At 48.3% G+C, this 18,654-nt stretch overlaps 1 pseudogene; it reads right to left on the bottom strand.

Annotated features, from left to right (window-relative positions):
* Positions 1-714: 714 nt before the first annotated feature.
* LOC103249601 lies at positions 715-17,900 on the bottom strand (annotated as a pseudogene).
* Positions 17,901-18,654: the final 754 nt, after the last annotated feature.

The following is an 18,654-nucleotide window of genomic DNA, read 5'->3' as shown; positions in this document are numbered from 1 at the left end:
GGTCCCTTTCTGCCTGGCCTGAGAGTCATGGTACTGTCTAGACCTAAGGGTCCTTAAGTGTCACAATTATAAAATATCCTACCCCATTGGGGATTTGTCATTGTGTGGGGACAGTTTCCATTGTCATACTAGGTGGAGGTGAAGTGGTGCTGCTGACATAGGTTGCATAGAGGATGCTGATAGTACCTTGCTAAGCACACATGACAGCCGCCAGGAATGAAGAGGTTCCCAGCCCCATGAGTCATCAATGTCAAGGTCAGATAAGGATGACAATGTCTAGCATAAGGTTGACAATGTCAAGGTCAGATAAGGATGACGATGTCTGGGTTAGGGCTGGTGAGAAGACAGGGACACAGAGGATCAGGATAGAGGGTCCGAAGTGTGGCCCCAAGAGAAGCTCAGGCTCTGGTCAGGCTTCTCCCCTGAGCACATCATGCTTCTCCCCCAAGTCCTTCTCAAGTCAGGGGTCCCATCTCAGCCCTGCCCTGTGGCTCCGTGACCTTCCCCTGTGGCCACTCCTGGGGCCCGTTCCTTACCCATCACATACACAGAGAGGTGGTAGTAATTGTAACTCCATTTTATACTTTCTCTCTCCACTTGAAAGAAGTATGTCCCCTGGTCCTCCCACCAGGCATCTCTGATGCTCAGGGAGCAGTTGTTGGTCTGTGGGTCCCCAAGGAGGTGAAACAGGCCCTGGGTCTCCTCCTGCACTTTTCAAGCTGGGTTGTTTGTGGCCACTGGAGCATCCTGGTCTGTCGTGGCCCCTTCCTGGAACCAGCAGCCATAAGCTGGGTCAGAGTCAGACCAGCCATCTTGGGGGTAGGAGAAGGAGCAGGGCACAGAAACACACAGGCCCTCCTGCACCTTCACCAACCCATGCACACTCAGCGTGTAACCATCCCTGAGCTGTCCCTGTCCCTCTGTCCCCCAGAGAAGGGGAAGCAGCAGAAGCAGCAGCATATCTGGGGTGGGGAGCAACAGGGCTGCTGGGGAAAGTGTGTTCCTCAAAGTTCTTCTCTCAGGAACTAAGAGCTCAAGACACAGAGGGGGCCCCACAGGAAGACAGGGGCAAGGCTAGAACACTGACTTCCTCAGAGGAGGAACTTCATACCCAGATGCTGTCAGGGCTGGGTCAGCCCTTGGAGATCAACCATACACCAACCCACATCCACTCCTGGGGACCCTAAGGCCAGAGGGTGAGAGACTCACTCAAATTCACACCCCATGTGGGGCTTAACCTTCATCTCCTGCTTCCCTCTCAATGTCCTTCCTCTTGGATGACATTTTCTGCAGAGTGAAAATAGATTCCATCTGGTCAGACCCCCGAGGCTCCCCTGACTTTCAATGTCTGTGGAAGTCAGGCTGCTAAAGGTAGGAGTTGGGAGAGATGGGACCCAGGTGGGGTGACAGGCAGCCTCCTCCCTACTTCAGCATCTACAAGGTGGGTATCCCTTTTCTGAATAATGAGGGCAACAAACCAGACCTGGGCACTGTCCCCAAGGAGTCACTGTCCAGTAGGGAGACAACAAGTCTCCTGACAGCTGAGCTCCTGTGACAGGAGCTTTAGGGGGGAAACACAGGCAGGGTGGGGGCTTTTTCCTGGGTTGGAGGTTGGGTCTCAGGAGAACTGAGTAGGGGACATGGGGTTGTGGAAGTGAGGGTTCCATGTGTCAACACACGCCAAGGACACCAGGGAGCCCAGCTTGCAGGAGGCCTGGGAATCTGAGGCTGTGACTGTTGTGCAGTGGGATTTCAAAAGAAAGACATTTTTTAAAGGGCAGAATTCAAAATGGGAAGTGTGTCATGGTCCTCACTTAAGAAAGAAATCAGAAGATAAGAATGAAAAGGAGAAACATGCAAAAGTCATAGAGAATCTTTCTGTGTGCACACTCATGACCCAGATAAGCTAGGATACCCTCTAGCTTCTCTTCCTCACATTGCAGAAGAAGATACCAAGGTCCAGAGTGGCAAGTGCCATGATCTAAAATTCATAAGGTGAAATTCTAACCCCCAGGATGATGGTATTAGAAATTGTGGTCCTTTGGGATGTGACTGGGTCATGATGGTGCAGCCCTCATGAATGAGATTTCTCTCCTAATGCGACAGCCCTGAGGGAGTGTGTCTGTCCCTCCCACCATAGGGACAGGAAACAGCACCATCTATGAGAAAGGAGGCCGTGAAGACACTAAATCTGCCTGTACATTGATCTTAGTCTTCCCTTCCTTTCTATAACCTTGAGAAATAAATTTCTTGTGTTCTCTAGCCACTTGGTCTATGGAATTTTTTAATCGCCATGAAAATGGACCAAGATGGCAGATGACCTGCCCCAACCTCACAGGCACCCAGTCTTGTGCTCTGGTGTCTACCCAGGGACCACGTAATCTCTCTTGTCAGTGCAGGATCGACAAGGCTGGAGGGGGCAGGCTTATGTTGGTTTCAGAGGGAAAGACTGTCAAGTATCTCTGATCAGATGAGGGAGTCACTTCATTCATTCACTCCCTCTTTCATTAATTCATCCACTCAGCATACAAATACCAAGCACCCATGCTATGCTTTGAGGTGTCCAGCACATGGTGAGTAGGACAGACTCAGCCTTGCCCTTGAGGAGAGCAACATCTGGCTGGGAGAAAGACAAGTCGCCTGATCTTTCCAATGCCAGAGGGCAGCCTGTAGTGGGGGAGGACAGACTGGGCTCTTCTGGGGTGGAAGGGGAGTTCTCAGAAGGGAGAGGGGAGAATGGACGTGGTGGGGATTCTCAGGCTGTCACAGGATGTGGATTCCCTGAACCCTGGAATTCCCAATTCCCTGTGCTCCCAATCCCTCTCACCCTCCCACGATACCGCAGACCCTGAGCAGCTACCGAGTTCTGCCCTGTTTGTGACCACCCACCCCTGCCCCAGCAGAGTCAGGTGCCACCCAAAGGGGGCGCTCCATCTGCCCAGGACAAACTCAGACTCCTGGGGATGCCCAGGTGAGGGCGGTGGTGCTGTCCTTGGTGCTGACACAGAGTTGAGTCCTGAGGTTGGAGACGTCTGCAGCTCTGCAGAGGACCTTGATCACACAGAGCAGCGGCTTCAGATTGGAGTCAGAGGGTCACCATGTCAGATATGCTGGGATAGCCTAGGTTCAACTGGGAGGGGATACTCGGGAGAGAGAAAGACCGCGCTTTTTTCTCCTTGTCCTCTTTTATACCTTCCTGAATGTCCTGTGGATAATCCCTGGCTGTAGTCACTGATGGAAGGGCAAGAAATGAGAGGTCTCCGAGTTGTTCCTCTACATACATGTTCTCATGTCATCCTTGACCACTCATGACTGAGAGGGGTGAAGGAAACTGGGCCAGCTACTGTTGTGAATTTCTGTCACCATAGGTTACTTTCATTTGTTTTTTTGGTTTTTTGTTTGTTTGTTTCTTTTTTTTTTTTTTGAGTTGGAGTCTCACTCTGTTGCCCAGGCTGGAGTGCAGTGGCATGCTCACGACCTCTGCAGCTTCGACCTGCTGGACTCAGGTGAGTCTTCTGCCTTAGTCTTCCAAGTAGCCTGAACTACAGGCATGCACCACCATGCATGGCTAATTTTTTGATTTATTGTAGAGATGAGGTCTTGCCAAGTTGCTGAGGCTGGTCTTGAACCAGTGTGCTCAGGCAATATGCTCACCTCAGTCTCCCAAAGTGCTGGGATTATAGACGTGAGCCACTGCGCCTGGCTGAGATTTTAAGATATTGTTTCATTACATGTTCTCTTTCACTCTTAGTATTTTGAATGAGCCCCAAGAAATTATTGCACACTCACAGATATTGCCTCAGATTTCTTCTGGAGTAGTACTGTTCAGAAGAAATATAATGTAAAGCTACTAAGTCATTTTACCTTTCTAGAAGGCACAATTTAAAAGGAACTGGTGAAATTACATTTAATGATACATTATTTGATCCAAAATATATGGACATTAAATATAAATTAACGAGATACTTATATTCTTTTGTTTTTCTCACTAAATGTCGGATATTTCAACAATCACATAGGGCTAGTATCAACTGTATTGGGCAGCACAGTTGCAGAAACTTTATAGTTTTCAATTTTACCTTTAGGCTTGTGATCCATCTCAGACTAATTTTGTGAAGGGGTCAAGGTTCAGTTTTTTCAAATCATATTTTACTAGTTCTACCAACATTTAGTGGAAAGTCCTTCCTCTCCAATGGAACAGACTTGAAGATATTGAATTGGTCATGCACATGTGGGTCTATTTATAGACAATTCTACTCCACACCACTGTTTTTGGATTACTCGAGCCTTAAAGTCAAGTCTTATTTTGCCAATTGTGTTCTTTTTCAAGATTATTTGCCTATTCTAGGTCTTGGTGTTTCCATATAAATTTTCGAACCAACTTATCAGCATATAAGTATGTATGTGCATATATACACTTACATATATACATATATGTATATATTTATATATGCAAATAGATGCAAATACACATATAATATATGTTTTGGAATTTTGTATAAGAATACTTAAATCAATACAGAGAGAACTGACATCTTAATATTTATCTTCTGATCATGATAATGCCATTTTAAAATTCATTTGAGTCTTCCATAATTCACTGTATTTTTTACTGAAGAAGTATTCCATGTTGCCTTAGCTCTTTTGTATTGCTAATTGAATACCGGAGGTGGAATAATTTATAAAGAAAAGATGATTGTTTGACTCATGGTCCTGTAGGCTGTACATGAATAACACCAGCACCGGCCCCTGATAGTGGCCTCAGGAAGCTTCCACTCACGGAAGAAGGCAAAGGGGAGATGGTGTGTGCAGATCATGTGGTGAGAGAGGAAGCAAAAGACAGGGAAGGGAGGTGCTGGGCTGTTTTCATAACCAGTTCTCTAGGAACTTTTGTGAGAACGAATAGAGTGAGAACTCATTATATGAGACGGGCACCAAGTCAGACATGAGGAACCCACCCACAGGACCCAACTCCTCCCATGAGGACCCACCTACAATAGTGGTGACCAAACTTCAACATGAGACTTGGGGAGGCCAAACAAATCATGTCCAAACCATAGCACATTAAAAAATATGATTTATTAAGCCAGGTGTGGTGGTGCATGGTTGTAGTCCCAGCTGCTTGGAAAGCTGAAGTGGGAGGATCGCCTGAGTTCAGGGATAAAGGGAGCCATGATTACAGCACTGGACTCCAGTCAGCGAAACAGAGTGAGATGCTGTCTCAATTTTAAAAAGGTTCTTTGATACTTTATGTTTTCTCATGCTGTAATAAACAGGTATGAATCTAGGTTTAGGAACCGTTTAGTGCCTCATCCAGTCTTTTGATTTGTTCTCACCAGAGCTTCCCCATTAAGTGATTGCTGTGAGTGGTTCCTTTCCTCACTTGGGTGCTGTTCGTAGGTAAATTTTTGGATCATGGTGCTTCACTTGTCAGATGACCCATGACTGTTTGAAAGTTTTCCTCACTCACCTGGTTCAGCTTTCGAAGAGGGACATCAAGAGCTGCTGCTCACTCTCTCATCTCAACCCAGAAGCCTAGCCTTTGAACTTGGCTTTCAAAACAGAGGGAAGTGGGGGCCAGGCAAGGGCATTCTGGGAGGAGGGTCCCCAGTGTGCAAGGACTGAGGTATGATCAGCAGGGCAGGTTGAAAACGGTTAGAAAGTTTGGAGGAATCAGGGGGTCAAGCGGTAAGGATGGAGTAACAGATGAAATCACATTATGAGGAGGTCGAGATGGGCTCTTCAGGGTCTGGAAGTCACAGAGGGACTGTGACAGAACAGAGAGCTCTGTGTGTCCAAATGATGCTATCTCCCCAGTCTACACAACACACAGATACTATGGAGATCCAGGAGGCCTAGAGGTCAAAGGAAAAAGATAGGCTGAAGCAGTGAGTAGGGTCCAGATGCTGAATGCATCTGACTCTCAGGCCGAGGCCACTTCCTGGAACAATGTGGAACAGCTATTTGCAGGCAGGTGGCACAGACATGTAGTTCCTGGTCACCTCCAGAGTCAGGGGACATTCCCAGCAGGGTCTTTCTCTCCATGCATGGGGATCTGGCATGTGCTCAGCCTATACCCTGTGCCAAGAGCTCTTGCAGGATTTCACTCCTGTAATGCTCACCACAGTCTTGCAGGTAGGGCCTCTCATTCCCTGTTTTACAGAGCAGGAAACTGAGGGACAGAGAGGTAGAAGAAACCTGTCTGTACTGTTGAACAAAGGGGCAGAGTGTAGATTCAGATTTGAAGCACTGTGATTCCAAAGCCTGTGTTCCTTTCACTGCACTTACGTCGTATCCCTGAGAGAGCCCTTAGCTCCACAGGAATCAGCCTCTGCCTGGAGGGACCGTGATGCCTCTCCTAGGGTCGAGGCTCGACAGCATCTCACTTGTGGATCCTGATCTCCAAGTACTGGCTGCCAGAGGCCTTCTGGTCCTGTGGGACCCGAGGCCTCATGTTGAAGGTGAGGGATGCATACTGGACCTCTTGGTCCTCCCAGGAGGAGAGGACGGCCTTGGCTGGAGGAGGCTGGTCTGGGGGGCTGTCATCTGCCTGGGATTCAATCTTGGGGCCCTGGGTGGAGACACACACAGAAAAAGATATTAAAGCAGAAAAAAGGAGACAGAAAAAGTCAGAGAGAGGCCAGGAAGGGAGCCCTTGATGTCTCTCCTCCATTTATCCCAATTGCATTTTGTTGAAATCTCCTTCATTCCTTCTTTCCCTAAATATTTAATACTTTACTCCAGCCATACTGGTCCGCTTGGAGATGCCTGAGAAGAGGCAGCTGGTGGGCTTCTCCCTCACGGAAGAGACTGAAATAGGAGAATTGTTCACGGGTGGATCACGTGAAGCAGCTGAATTCACCAGAGAAGCCCCCTGGAGCCTCGGAGCGTGGAGAGGAGCGAGGCCGGCAGCCCGCAGACCCGGCTCCGGCTGAAGATGGAAGAGGAACCTAACTCGGGGAAGGAGCGAGGGGGTAGAGAAGCCCTGGGCTTCAGGCCTCTGCCAGGATTTTGCAACCCGAGTCTGGGAAAACCCTTCTCCCACCCCGGCCGCCATCAGATGCAAGCGCCCCCTGGTATCTGCACAGGGCACTGCTCAGGTCGCGTGGAGCCCTGCGGGCTCTTGTTCTGTGCAATCCAGCCTCAGCTGCCGCCGCCCAGCAGGAAGCCAGGTTGGACACTTTCGTGCTCAGCCTGGGAAGACGAAATCAACAGACAACATGCCGGCTCCCCACGCTTCCGCCCCATCTTGCCAAATGGGGCTCACCTGCTCCCTCACAGCATCCGCCCCAGCCTTGGCCCTTCCCTGCTGCTCCCTGCACAGCAGACGCCTCCTGTGCACGAACCTGATCTCCCATTCCCTCTCGATTATTCTAATGTAGATTCTCACACCCCACCTCCCAGCACTGCCACTGCCAATGTCATCAGGGTTCTCCATGTGGCTGAATCAAAGGGACTGTCTTTCAGGCTTTCCCCATCCTGGACTTTGCAGCAGAGGCCCCGGCTGTCCACCTCCCTACACGGAAGCCCCTCTCTACTCATTGCAGGTGTCACACTGTCACAGCATCTTTGCTTGGTGATTTCATCTACTATGTTGGCTTCATATCACCAATAGGCTGAGGACTTCCGAATCTGCACCCTAGCTCAATCATCTCTCCTGACTATAGACTTCTGTCCAACAGTATACTTGAAACCTCACTTGCTTGTTCCAAAGTACAACCAATTCAACATATTCTACTGAACTTCTTTTTTTCCTCCAATGTCTTCCTCCTACAGTCTTCTTAGCCTCAGTGATGGCATCTGCATTCTTCCAACTGCTCTGGGCAAAAATCTAGGAGTCATACCTGGCCCCCTCTTGTCACCCACACCCACTCCCAATGCATTATTAATTTACATTGTCCTGACTCTAGAATCACCCCGGAAGCCAGTCACTCCCACCACTGCTGCCTCCTGGATCCAGCCAGCATCACCTCCTCCCTGGATGCTCACCAGCCTTCTCTCTAACTCCTCTGCTTCTGTTCTTCTCTGCCACACATGGTCTCTTCTGAAGACAGCAGCCAGAGGGATCTGGGGAAAGTGAAAGTTAGATCATATTCTTCTGCTCGAAACTCCAAATGCTCACAGTGGCCTGTGCAGTCAGACATGATTTACACACAGGCTAGACTTCTCCAAACCTATGTCTTGCTCATTGGCCCTGACTTCCCCTGCCTAATTGCACAGGCTTCCCTGTATCTCCCCCTCTCACTGGTCAACCTCCTGTGTCTGAGCGTTGCCCTGCTCTTTCTTCTGCCTGGAAGGCTCTTCCATCCCACCTTCCAGTGTCAAGCTCGAGCCTCCTTCATGACTTGCTCAAACATCACTAATAGAAACCACAAATCAATGTACCAAACAGAAGGGAACAGTTGCAAGACAGGTTTCTAATAGGGGGTTAATATCCAGAATGTATAAAAACTCCTACAACTCAAAACTATGAAACAAGTAATGCAGTTAAAAAACAGGTTAAAACTCTAACAGACTTTCTCAAATAAAATTTATAAATGGCCAAAAAGCATATGAAAATGTGCTTAATCACTTATTTTTAGAGAAATGCAAATCAATACTACAATGAGATATCACCTTACACTAATTAGGATGACCACTATCAAAAACAAAGAAAACCCAAACCCCAAATTTACAAGCATTGCCAAAGGTGTAAAGAAACAGGGAAACTTACACATGGTTGGTGGGCAGGTAAAATGGGGAGGGTGCCATGGAAAACAGTAAGAAAATTTTCAAAAAATAATAAATAGAAATATGATAGGATCCAGAAATTCCACTTATGGGTATATTCAAAAGAATAGACAGCAGAATCTCAAAAAGATATTTGTGCAACAGTGTTCACTGTAGAATTATCACAAGAGTCAAAAGGTAGAAACATCACAATTGTCCTTCAGCAGATGAATGGATAAATAAAACTTGGTGGATATGCACACTATGGAATATTATTTGCCCTTAAAAAGGAAATCTTGTCACATTCTACAACATGGATGAATTTTGAGGACATATGTTAAGTGAAAATACCAGTCACAAGATGACAAGTACTGTTTGATTACATTTATATGAAGTACCATATCATAGAATTCATAGAAACAGAAAGTAGAATGGTGGTTGCCAGGGTGGAGTGGGGGTAGGAGAAGAAGTGGAGAGTTCATTGGATACAGTTTCAGTTTTGCAATATTACAATTTCTAGAGACATGTTGCACAACTGAACACTTAATAAAGGATAAGATGGTAAAATTTATGTTGTGTGTGTTTGTTTTAAATAAAAGCTAAATGAATGAATGGATGGATGAATGGATGGATAGAAAAATCAAATTAAACTAAAAAATCACATCCTAGGTTGGGCACAGTGACTCACACCTATAATCCCAGTGGTTTTGGGAGGCTGAGGTGAGAGGATTGCTTGAGTCCAGGAGTTTGAGACCAGCCTGGATAACATGGTGAGAATTTACATATACAAAAAATAAAGATAAAAATTGGCTGGTCATGGTGGCATGTTACTGTAGTCCCAACTGCTTGGGAGGCTGAGGTGGAAGGATTGTCCGAACCTAGGAGGTCGAGACTGCTGTAAGCCATGATCATGTCCCTGCCCTCCAGCCTGGGTCACAGAGTGAGGTTCTGATTCGGCATGGGGGGATGATGGAGAGCCAAATCCTGAGCACTTACTATTTTTAATATCCTAGATTTTCCCTAAAGTGTGTGTCTATCTTTCATATGCTCTGTCTTTCATGTATTTGTTTGGTGGTTGTTGATTGCTTGGTGGATTGGCTTGAAAATATCAAATATCTCTCTGTCTAGAATAAAACTTCGTTGAGCCCTAGATTTTTCATGTTTTCCATAGATGGGTCACTGGTACCTACAGTTCTTGTCTCTTGTGCTTAGTAATGAATGAATTCCAGAATGAATTAGTGAATGAAAGGACAGATGTTACTCTGCTGTCCAAAACCTTACACAGGCTTCTGGGTACACTCTGAATGCATTCAATGAATTATGAGTGTGGCATTTATATTGGAGCATGAAGGATAAACAAATATGAAGAAGCAGAAGTAGGGAGGGAAGAGCATTTAAGGAGGGAGGGAAAGCTTGTGCAGGGACCCAGAGGCACAAACAACCTAGTTCTGGTGATGACAGTGGAGAGTTCAGCATGGACAGGGCACAGAGTGGAGGCAGGCAGTGATGGGAGGCAGGGCTGGGATTGGGGTGAGGCACATGGGGACCTCATCCGGAACACAAAATTAAAGTGTGAAAAAGATCAATGATATTTTAATGTAACATTTTAAAAAGTCAAAGTTAATGCAAAAACTCTCTGGGGAACAAGAATATTAAAAAACCCAGATTAGAAAGAGTGCTCTGCTGAGCCAATTGCAGCCTGAGGCAAATTAAAAAAAGTATGTCCCTATTTATATGTTGTCATATATTTTAATCGTCAGTTTTTCATTACAGCGTTAAATAATAGTTGAAATGCTATTGGAAAATTAAAAGATCATGTGTACTAAAACATCATTTTCAGTTTAAATATTTTATGTATACCCACACCCAGAATTTATTAAACTTTACTTTTCAGGCTCTACTACAAGCAAAGAAGAAACAATATTTTAAAAATCAACTTCTTTCTTCCCTGATTTTCAACTGAGATGCTGCCCTGCTTGAAAATTTCTCTTGACTTGTTGATGATCTTCAATAATTTTTAACTGACTTCAGTTTATGGATCTTGTTATTATTTTAAATCTTGATATTTTGCTCATTAAGTTTTGAAAGTTAATTTTGATGTTTTAAAAAATGGTGCATAAAAGTTTTTCGTCTTGATCACTAAGATTTTTGGCACCTTCTTAGATTTTGCACCTGATGTAAGAACCTCATTCACCTCACCCTAATTCCCATCCTACTGGAGAGGCAGGTGTTTAGGAGGCCATAATGGGCAGGGCCGAAAGCTGAGGAGCCTGGGTCTTCATGTCTAGGTCAGGGGTTTAGTAAACTACAGCCCTGGGGTCAAATCCTGCCCACTGCCTGATTTTGTGAATAAAGTTTTATTGGATCACAACTGAACTCATCATTTCCACAGGTTGTGGGGTTGCCTTCTGGCTACAACAACAGAGTTGAGTAGATGCAACAGAGACTGTACAGCTCAGAAAGTCAAAAATAGGTACTCTCTGGCCTTTAAAGATAAGGGTTTCTGGTCTCTGCTCTAGACAGTTTTGGAGCAGGGAACAGTGGTTTAAATGCAGAGGAATTGGTCAGTGATGGTTTCTGGGAGGTCCTTCCGGGTGGGGAAGGGGAGGGGAGAGACAGGGAGGTGAGCAGGTCCATGATGGAGATCCCGAGACCTCAGCGATGAGAGAGGCCGGAATGGAAGGAGGGAACCAATGTCAGCTGTTCTCAAGGGGCAAGTGAGTAAGATATGGAGGATTTGGGGTAGTAAACAAGAAGAGAGGCCAGAGAGGAGATGACTCCTCTGGGTAGGGTGTTGTCCAGTTGTCAGTAATGAGGACTAAATTCTGACCATTTTTCTCTTATCCAAATTCCTATCCTAGTGAAGAGGATTGGACAGTCACACCTGAAAAGGACTCAGCAGACTGTTTATTACCCTAGTGCCCTGTACACTAAAGTTTGCTTTCCAACCCGACTCTGGCATGACATCACACAACAGATAAAGATGGAAATCAAAATACTTTATGAACTGGCAAAGCCATCTCTGGGGACTTCCAGATGTGAGGCACTTTGTCTTCTACTGATTTCCAAAATTCTTTAGATATGATTTACACATTTTGAATCAAGAAATTCTTAATTCCACCTATAACCTACAATCCCCCACTTGGAAATGTTCTCCTCCTATACAGAACCAATGAAAATCTCATATGTTTGATTTATAGTTTTTGTGACATCTGCCTCCTTAAAATGTATATAACCAAAGTGTAATTCAACCAATCTGGACATATGTTCTCAGAACCTCCTGAGGATGGGTGTTCCCAGGCTAAAAAACATTCATATTCCCCAGAATAAACCGTCTTAAAACAGAGTTTGGCATATTTTTGTCAACAGCAAGATGGGAAACCCTGCAGAGAAGTCACTTGTGGGGAGGAGGAAGAAAGGAGGAGAGACACTTTGGCTAACCCCAGCTGAGCAATCCTGTGGGCCATCATGTGGGAGGTGTCCAGGGTGGAGGCTGGATGTGGAGATGCCTATATCACTCACCAGAGAGGCCAAGCCCCTTGACAGCATCTGCATCCTCCATGCCTGCATTGCCCTCACTGGCTGCTGGCCTTGCCGACTTCCTCCTGCAGGACCTCACTCTGAGTGAAGAGATCAGAGAGTCTTGATATTTTGCTTATCATTGGGTTTTTAAAGTTACTTTTGATGTTTTAAAAAAGCTTTGTCTCAATGGCATCCCTTTAAATTTTGAATTGGAAGAAGAACCTCACTCACCTCGCCTAACTCCTGCCCTACTGGAGAGACAGGTGTTTTGGAGGCCAGAATGGGCAGGACTGCAGGTTAAGGAGTCTGGACCTTATCTCTAGGTCAGGGGTTGGTAAACTACAGCCCTTGTGCCTAATGCTGACCACTGCCTGATTATGTAAATAAAGTTTTATTGGAGTGCAGAGAGCCTTTCTGTCTGGGCAGATTGGGCTGCAGTGGGTGTGAGGTAGGGATCAGCAGGAGAAGTTTCCAAAATGAAGATCACAAGCTCCGACCTCACTGACAAGATGAGTCATTGTGAGGAGACAGGCCAAAGCCTGCTGAGACCAAATGGTGTACAATGCAACTTCTATCCTGTTTGCTCATTATCCATTAGTTATAATACATTGACGTGCTAGAGGACACTCCCACCAGTGCCAGGACAGTTTACAACGACCATAGCAACTCCCAGAAGTTACCCGGTGTGGTTTAAAAGTGGACGGAACCTTCCATTCTGAGAATCCCCACCCCTTTACTGGAAAAACCCATGAATAATCCACCCTTGCTTAGTATATAATAAATACAAATATCCTGTGCTCACGCAGCCTGCTCTGCCTATGGGGTGACCTTTTTCTTGTTTCTGTGTTTATTTAATAAACTCATTTTTCTCCTATTCATGGCTCATGCTTGAATTCCTCCCTTCACGAAGTCAAGAAACTACCTGGCCTCTCAGTTGAACCCCAATTCTGGGATTTGACTACTTCAGGCTGACCTAGATACTCACATTTGTTAGCTATTAAGGGACTGAAGGGGTGACTGAGGTGGGAGAGGGCTCATCCCGTCCTGCAGACCCCAGTGTGGAGAACACAGGCTCCCATTCCTAGATTTGGGATCTGAGGTTCACAGACTCAGGGTCCACAACCAAGGGTGCTCAGGATATTCTCAATGCCTCCGTGACATCCTTCCTGCCCAGGCTTCAAGCTCTTGGCCCATCTGGGTCCCTCCAGCTCTGGCTCCAGGGACTCTGCTGCTGGCCCTGCCCTTCCCCAGGACTCTCCTCTCTCCCCAAGGCCAATGCTCACATGATGAAGATGACACAGAAGGACAGGAAGACCAGGGCGGTGGCTCCAGCACCCCTGAGTGTCCCTAACATCACTCCTGACCACACTCCTCCTGTGAAAGGATGTGACCTGTTGGGGGGACTCACATCCAGAACTAGTCTCTTCCCCTCTCTCTCTCTGGGAAGCCTTGGACTTCTGTTCCCCTCATCCTTTTCAGACACAGAAAACAGGATGAGAGGGAGGAGGGGATGGGGTGAGGCAAGTGAGGTGAGAGCGCTGGGGACTCCTGTCTTTACATGCAGTTTTGATATTGAGTTCACCATGGAGTGACTTTACAATTTTATTTTTTAAAAGTCATTGAATCACAATATTATTTCACTTGTTTTCTGAGTTGTTTTGTGTTTGGCATTTAAAATGTGATGTCCAAGGCGAGAATCTCATGTGTCTCACCCTGATCTCTAAACTGCAATGCAAGGACCTTGTTTCCTAACACACCTGTCCAGTCCCCAGTCCCTCTCCTCAGGGATCTCCACATCCCCTCACCCACCCCACACCCCTTGACAAGCAGGATGAGGACAAGAATATTCTGGGGCCAGGGAAAATCCAAGCCTCACAGCTGAGGCCAGACCTGAGCTCCCCTCTGAAGCCCAGGGCTGCTGATTGGTGAGGGGAGCAGGTGTGTTCTCCCCCTAGCCCCTCCCCTGACACCTCTGCACTCACTCTGCAGGGAGAGACTCAGGGAGACATGCTGAGAGCCCAGATGGTTCTGAGCTTGGCGGGTGAATTCTCCTTCATCGTCGAGGTGAACTTGAGGCAGATCCAGCACTCCAGGGTTCGAGGGCTGTGAGGGGCTCAGGGTCAGGCTCCCCCGGGTCCACCTCAGCCTGGCAGGGGGGTTGCTGTTGACAGCACAGACCAGGTGCAGAGACTGGCCCTCCAGGACTGAGAGAGATGAGCCATTCCTCAGGGCTGTGGTTGCTGTCAAGAATAAGACAGGGGATCACAGAGACAGAGAGATGGAGAAGAAGGAGGACATAGAAAGAGCCTGTTGAGAGGAACTGACAGAGAGGAAGTGCAGGAAACGCACACTGTCAGCTCTCACTACAAGTTGTGAATATCAACTTGTAGACTCTTCAGGAGAACAATATGGCCACCTCACTCAAAATTAGAAAGAACATATGACACTGCTGTATTTTTACTTTAGAGACTAATCTCATTGACACTGTAGCATGTCTGTGGGAGAACACAATTAATGCCCTGACTCCCCTTGAGGAGATAATGGCCACAGAATCAGGATCCATCTGTTCATTGGACACAACACGGTCTGGAGGAGGGTGAGGACAGTCTGTCCTACTGATGTCAAGTGACCTCTGAGGTCCTTCAGGTGGACACACCAAGGCTCAGAGCAGCCTGGAGGGACATGGGTCAACTTGGTGGAGGGAGGGGGAGCAGGCAACTGGGAACAGTCTTTACTAAGCCTTTAGGATTGGAGCCCAGACTCCATCATCAGCCCACAAGCACTTAGGTCAGAACTACTAGGAATAATTAAAAGTCAGGGAAGGAGGCATATCTAGGAGATGGATGATGAGGCTCTCAAGGGCAGTCCTGCTGTGTGAACGTCACCCTGCCCCTGCTGTGGGCTGTGGAAGGCATTTGAGGAGGAGTCTGAGGGGAATGAAGGGTGGATGGGGCAAATTTTCAGGGAACTGAGGGTAGGGAGGGCCCCTGGGTTCACATCCGATGGGGTTTCTGATGATCAGATTAGTCCAGGATGAGGAGGGGTCCTGCCTTGAACTGAATGCCCAGCTCTACCATGCAGGGAGGTTGCTCCATCCTACCTGTGCTGTTTCCTCAGAAGATAGTCATGGTCAAGTTCTGAGGGCCATCTGGATAGAAAGACTTGGCAGATCCATGTCACTCTGTGGGTGGTGAACTCTGGCCCTCTCACCTGGTAGCTGCATAGATGGGGAAGGTGGAGCCAGCATACCCCTGGCCCCCTCTCCCATTCAAGATTCCAAGTCCCAGCACCCCATGTCCAGCCCTGACTCCCCTCCCGCTGCCCTCAAAGATCCCCCATCAGAGACCCAGGCACTGTGGCCTAGCTCTCACAGGACACGTTGAGATGAATGGTTTTCCTTGTGGCCACACCGGCCCCAGGCAAGGTCACCTGACAGGTGAGGATGGTGAGGTGGTCATGGGGCTTTGGGATGAAGGTGAGCACTGAGGAGTGGGTGCTGGTAGGGGGAGGGTTGACACAGAGGCCCCTGTCCAGGAGATTGTAGGGGGTGTCCTCTGCTCACAGGCCCAGGGTACAGAGCAGATCAAGTTCCTGGGGTGGCCAGACTCCAGGTCCCAAGGTTGAGGATGTTGGGTGTATGCAACAGGGCTGGTGAGGAGAGGAGGGCACGCAGGATCAGGAGGAAGGGTCTGAGGTGTGGCCCTTAGAGAAGAACAGGCTCTGGTCCAACTTCTCCCTGAACAAACACACTTCACCCCCAGCCCCCTCCCAAGACAGGGGTCCTCTCATAGCTCTGCCCTGCAGTCCCATGAACTTCCCCTGTGGCCCCTCCTGGAGCCCACGTCTAACCTGTCACATGCAGAGAGAGCTTGGGATATAGGTAACTTATTTTTATCTTTCCTTTCTCCACCCGAAAGAAGTATGTCCCCTGGTCCATCCTCCTGGCCTTTCTGATGCTCAGGGAACAGTTGTTGTTCTGGGGGTCTCCTAGGAGTTGGAATCGGACCTGGGTCTCCTCTTGCACTTTTCTCTGTTGATTGTTTGTGGCCACTAGTTGGTCCCGGTATATATTGGCCGCTTCTCGGAACCAGTATCCATGGACATGGTTGGTGTCACTCCAGCAGTCTGGGCAGAAGAACTTGCAGGGCACAAGGATACACAGACCCTCCTGCACTGGCACTTCCAGCTGGAATCTCAGATCCAAATACTCTGTGGGAAAACAAGAATCACTTCTGCCCCAGTCACCAGAGTCCCGCTGTCTGTCAACCCACAGCAGGGGCCGCAGCAGTCACAGCATCTCTGAGGCAGAGAGTCCTGGGCATCCTTTTTGAGCAGAGAGGGGGAAGTGAGTGGAGGAGGAGGGCTGGGAGGAGCCAGAGACCTCCATGATTCCTGGAAGACGAACCTCAGACTTGTTCAGATACTTGTTCAGAGCTCATCCTCCTCCACCCAGAAAAGAGGGAAACCTCAAGGCCCAGAGGCCCAGAGACCCATCCAGAGGGAAGCCGAGGAGAAGAGACCATTTACCATCTCCCACTTTAAGGCTTCCTTGGAACTCCAGAGCCTGATCACACATGTGTGTCGTGCCTACCATATCTATGGACTTTCCTGGAAGTTCCTCCTGACATTTAGACAGAGAACCCCAAGGACCCCCGAGGTACGAGGGATGAACGGGACCATGATCTGAGTCCTGCTATCCAGGTTGAGGTGACCCTGGGACCCCTTATTTTGTACCAGGAATGTTCCTTCCCTAGCCTGACCTCAGTGTCATGGTGTTGTATAGATCTAAGGGAGATTAGATCCCCACAGACATTTGACAATATGTGGGGACAGTTTCTACTGTCACACTGGGTGGGGAAGGGGTGGTGCTGGTAACATCTGGTGCATAGAAGCCTGGATGCTGACAACACCCTGCTGAGAACAGGACAGACCCCAGCTAGGAAGGGGCGTCCAGCCTCACATGCCAACAATGTCAAGGTCAGAGTGGGATGAGAAGCTGGGCATGTGGGTCAGGTGGTGAGAAGAGGGGGACACAGAATCAGGAGGGAGGATCCAAGATGTGGTCCTGAGAGGAGCTCAGGTTCTGGTCCAGGTCCTCCCCTGAGCCTGACATGCTTCTCCCCAAACTCCCTCCCAGGTTGGGGGTGCCATTCCCTGGTAAGGCACAGCCCCTCTGCCCTGGGGCCTCCTGACCTTACCCCATGGCCAACCCCAGAGCCGTGCCTTACCTGTCACAACCACAGAGGGCTGGGAAGATCTATAAGTGAATCTCTCACTTCCTCTCTCCATGTGAAAGAAGTAGGTGCCCAGGTCACTCCTCCTGGCATCTTTGATTCCCAAGGAGCAGTTATTGGTCCACGGATCCCCAAGGAAGTGAAATCGGCCCTTGGTCTCCTCCTGCAATTCTTGATGTTGGTTGGTTGTGGCCACTGGCAAATCCCAGGATGTAGTGGCCTCTTTCTTGAACCAGTAGCCATAAACTGGGGCAGAGTCAACCCAGATGTCCCTGAGATAGGTGAAGGAACAGGGCACAGAGACACACAGGCCCTCCTGCACTGTCACTGACCTCTGCATTTTCAGCTTGTAACCTCTCCAAACCGTCTCTGCCCCTGCCCCTGGACTCCCTCTGTCCCCCAGAGCAGAGGCAGCAGCAGCAGCAGCAGCAGCATCATGTCTGGGGAGGGAGGTGCCAGTGATGCTGGGAAAGTCTGTTCCTCAGGGTTTTTCTCTCAGGAACTAAGAGCTCAAGGCTCATGGAAGGCCTTATAGGAAGTCAGGGGCGAGGCCAGAACAGCAACCTCCTCAGAGGAGGAATTTCATACCTGGATGCCATCAGGGCCAGCTCAGCCCTTGGAGATCAACCATTCACCAACCCACGTCCACTCCTGGGGACCCAGAGGCCAGAGAAGGCGAAAGACTCATCCAAATTCACACCCCATATAAAGACAAACCCCCATGTCCTGCCTCTTCTTCTCACTCTTTCCCTCTGGTGATATTTTCTGTGAAGTCTGAATAGGCCCTGTTGGCCAGACCCCTGAGTCACAGACTGTGAATATTTGTACATTTTGAAGGAAGAGACTCTGGGACAGGAGAGATGGGGCCAAGTGGAATAAACAGCAGCACTTCCCCTCTCCCTCAGAACCCACCAGGTGGACATCCCTCTTGCATGATTAGGTCAACACACCAGATTGGACACCGTCCCCAAGGAGTCACTACCTAGTGGGGAGAGAAGTCTCCTGAATTCTGAGCTCCCATGACAGGAACTTCAGGCAGGGTTGGGGGGTTCTTTCCTAGGTTGAAGATAGGGTCTATGAAGACAGAGCAGGGGACTTGGGGTTGCAGAGCTGAGGGTCCCATGTGATAGAACTCGCCAAGAATGCCAGGGCAGACCAACTCCCAAGAAGATTGGAAATCTGAGACTGT

Source organism: Carlito syrichta, unplaced genomic scaffold, assembly GCF_000164805.1.
Source record: "Carlito syrichta isolate Samal-C Ts95f unplaced genomic scaffold, Tarsius_syrichta-2.0.1 Scaffold121684, whole genome shotgun sequence".
In the NCBI taxonomy this organism is placed as follows: domain Eukaryota; kingdom Metazoa; phylum Chordata; class Mammalia; order Primates; family Tarsiidae; genus Carlito; species Carlito syrichta.
This window is presented reverse-complemented; position numbering and strand designations above follow the sequence as displayed.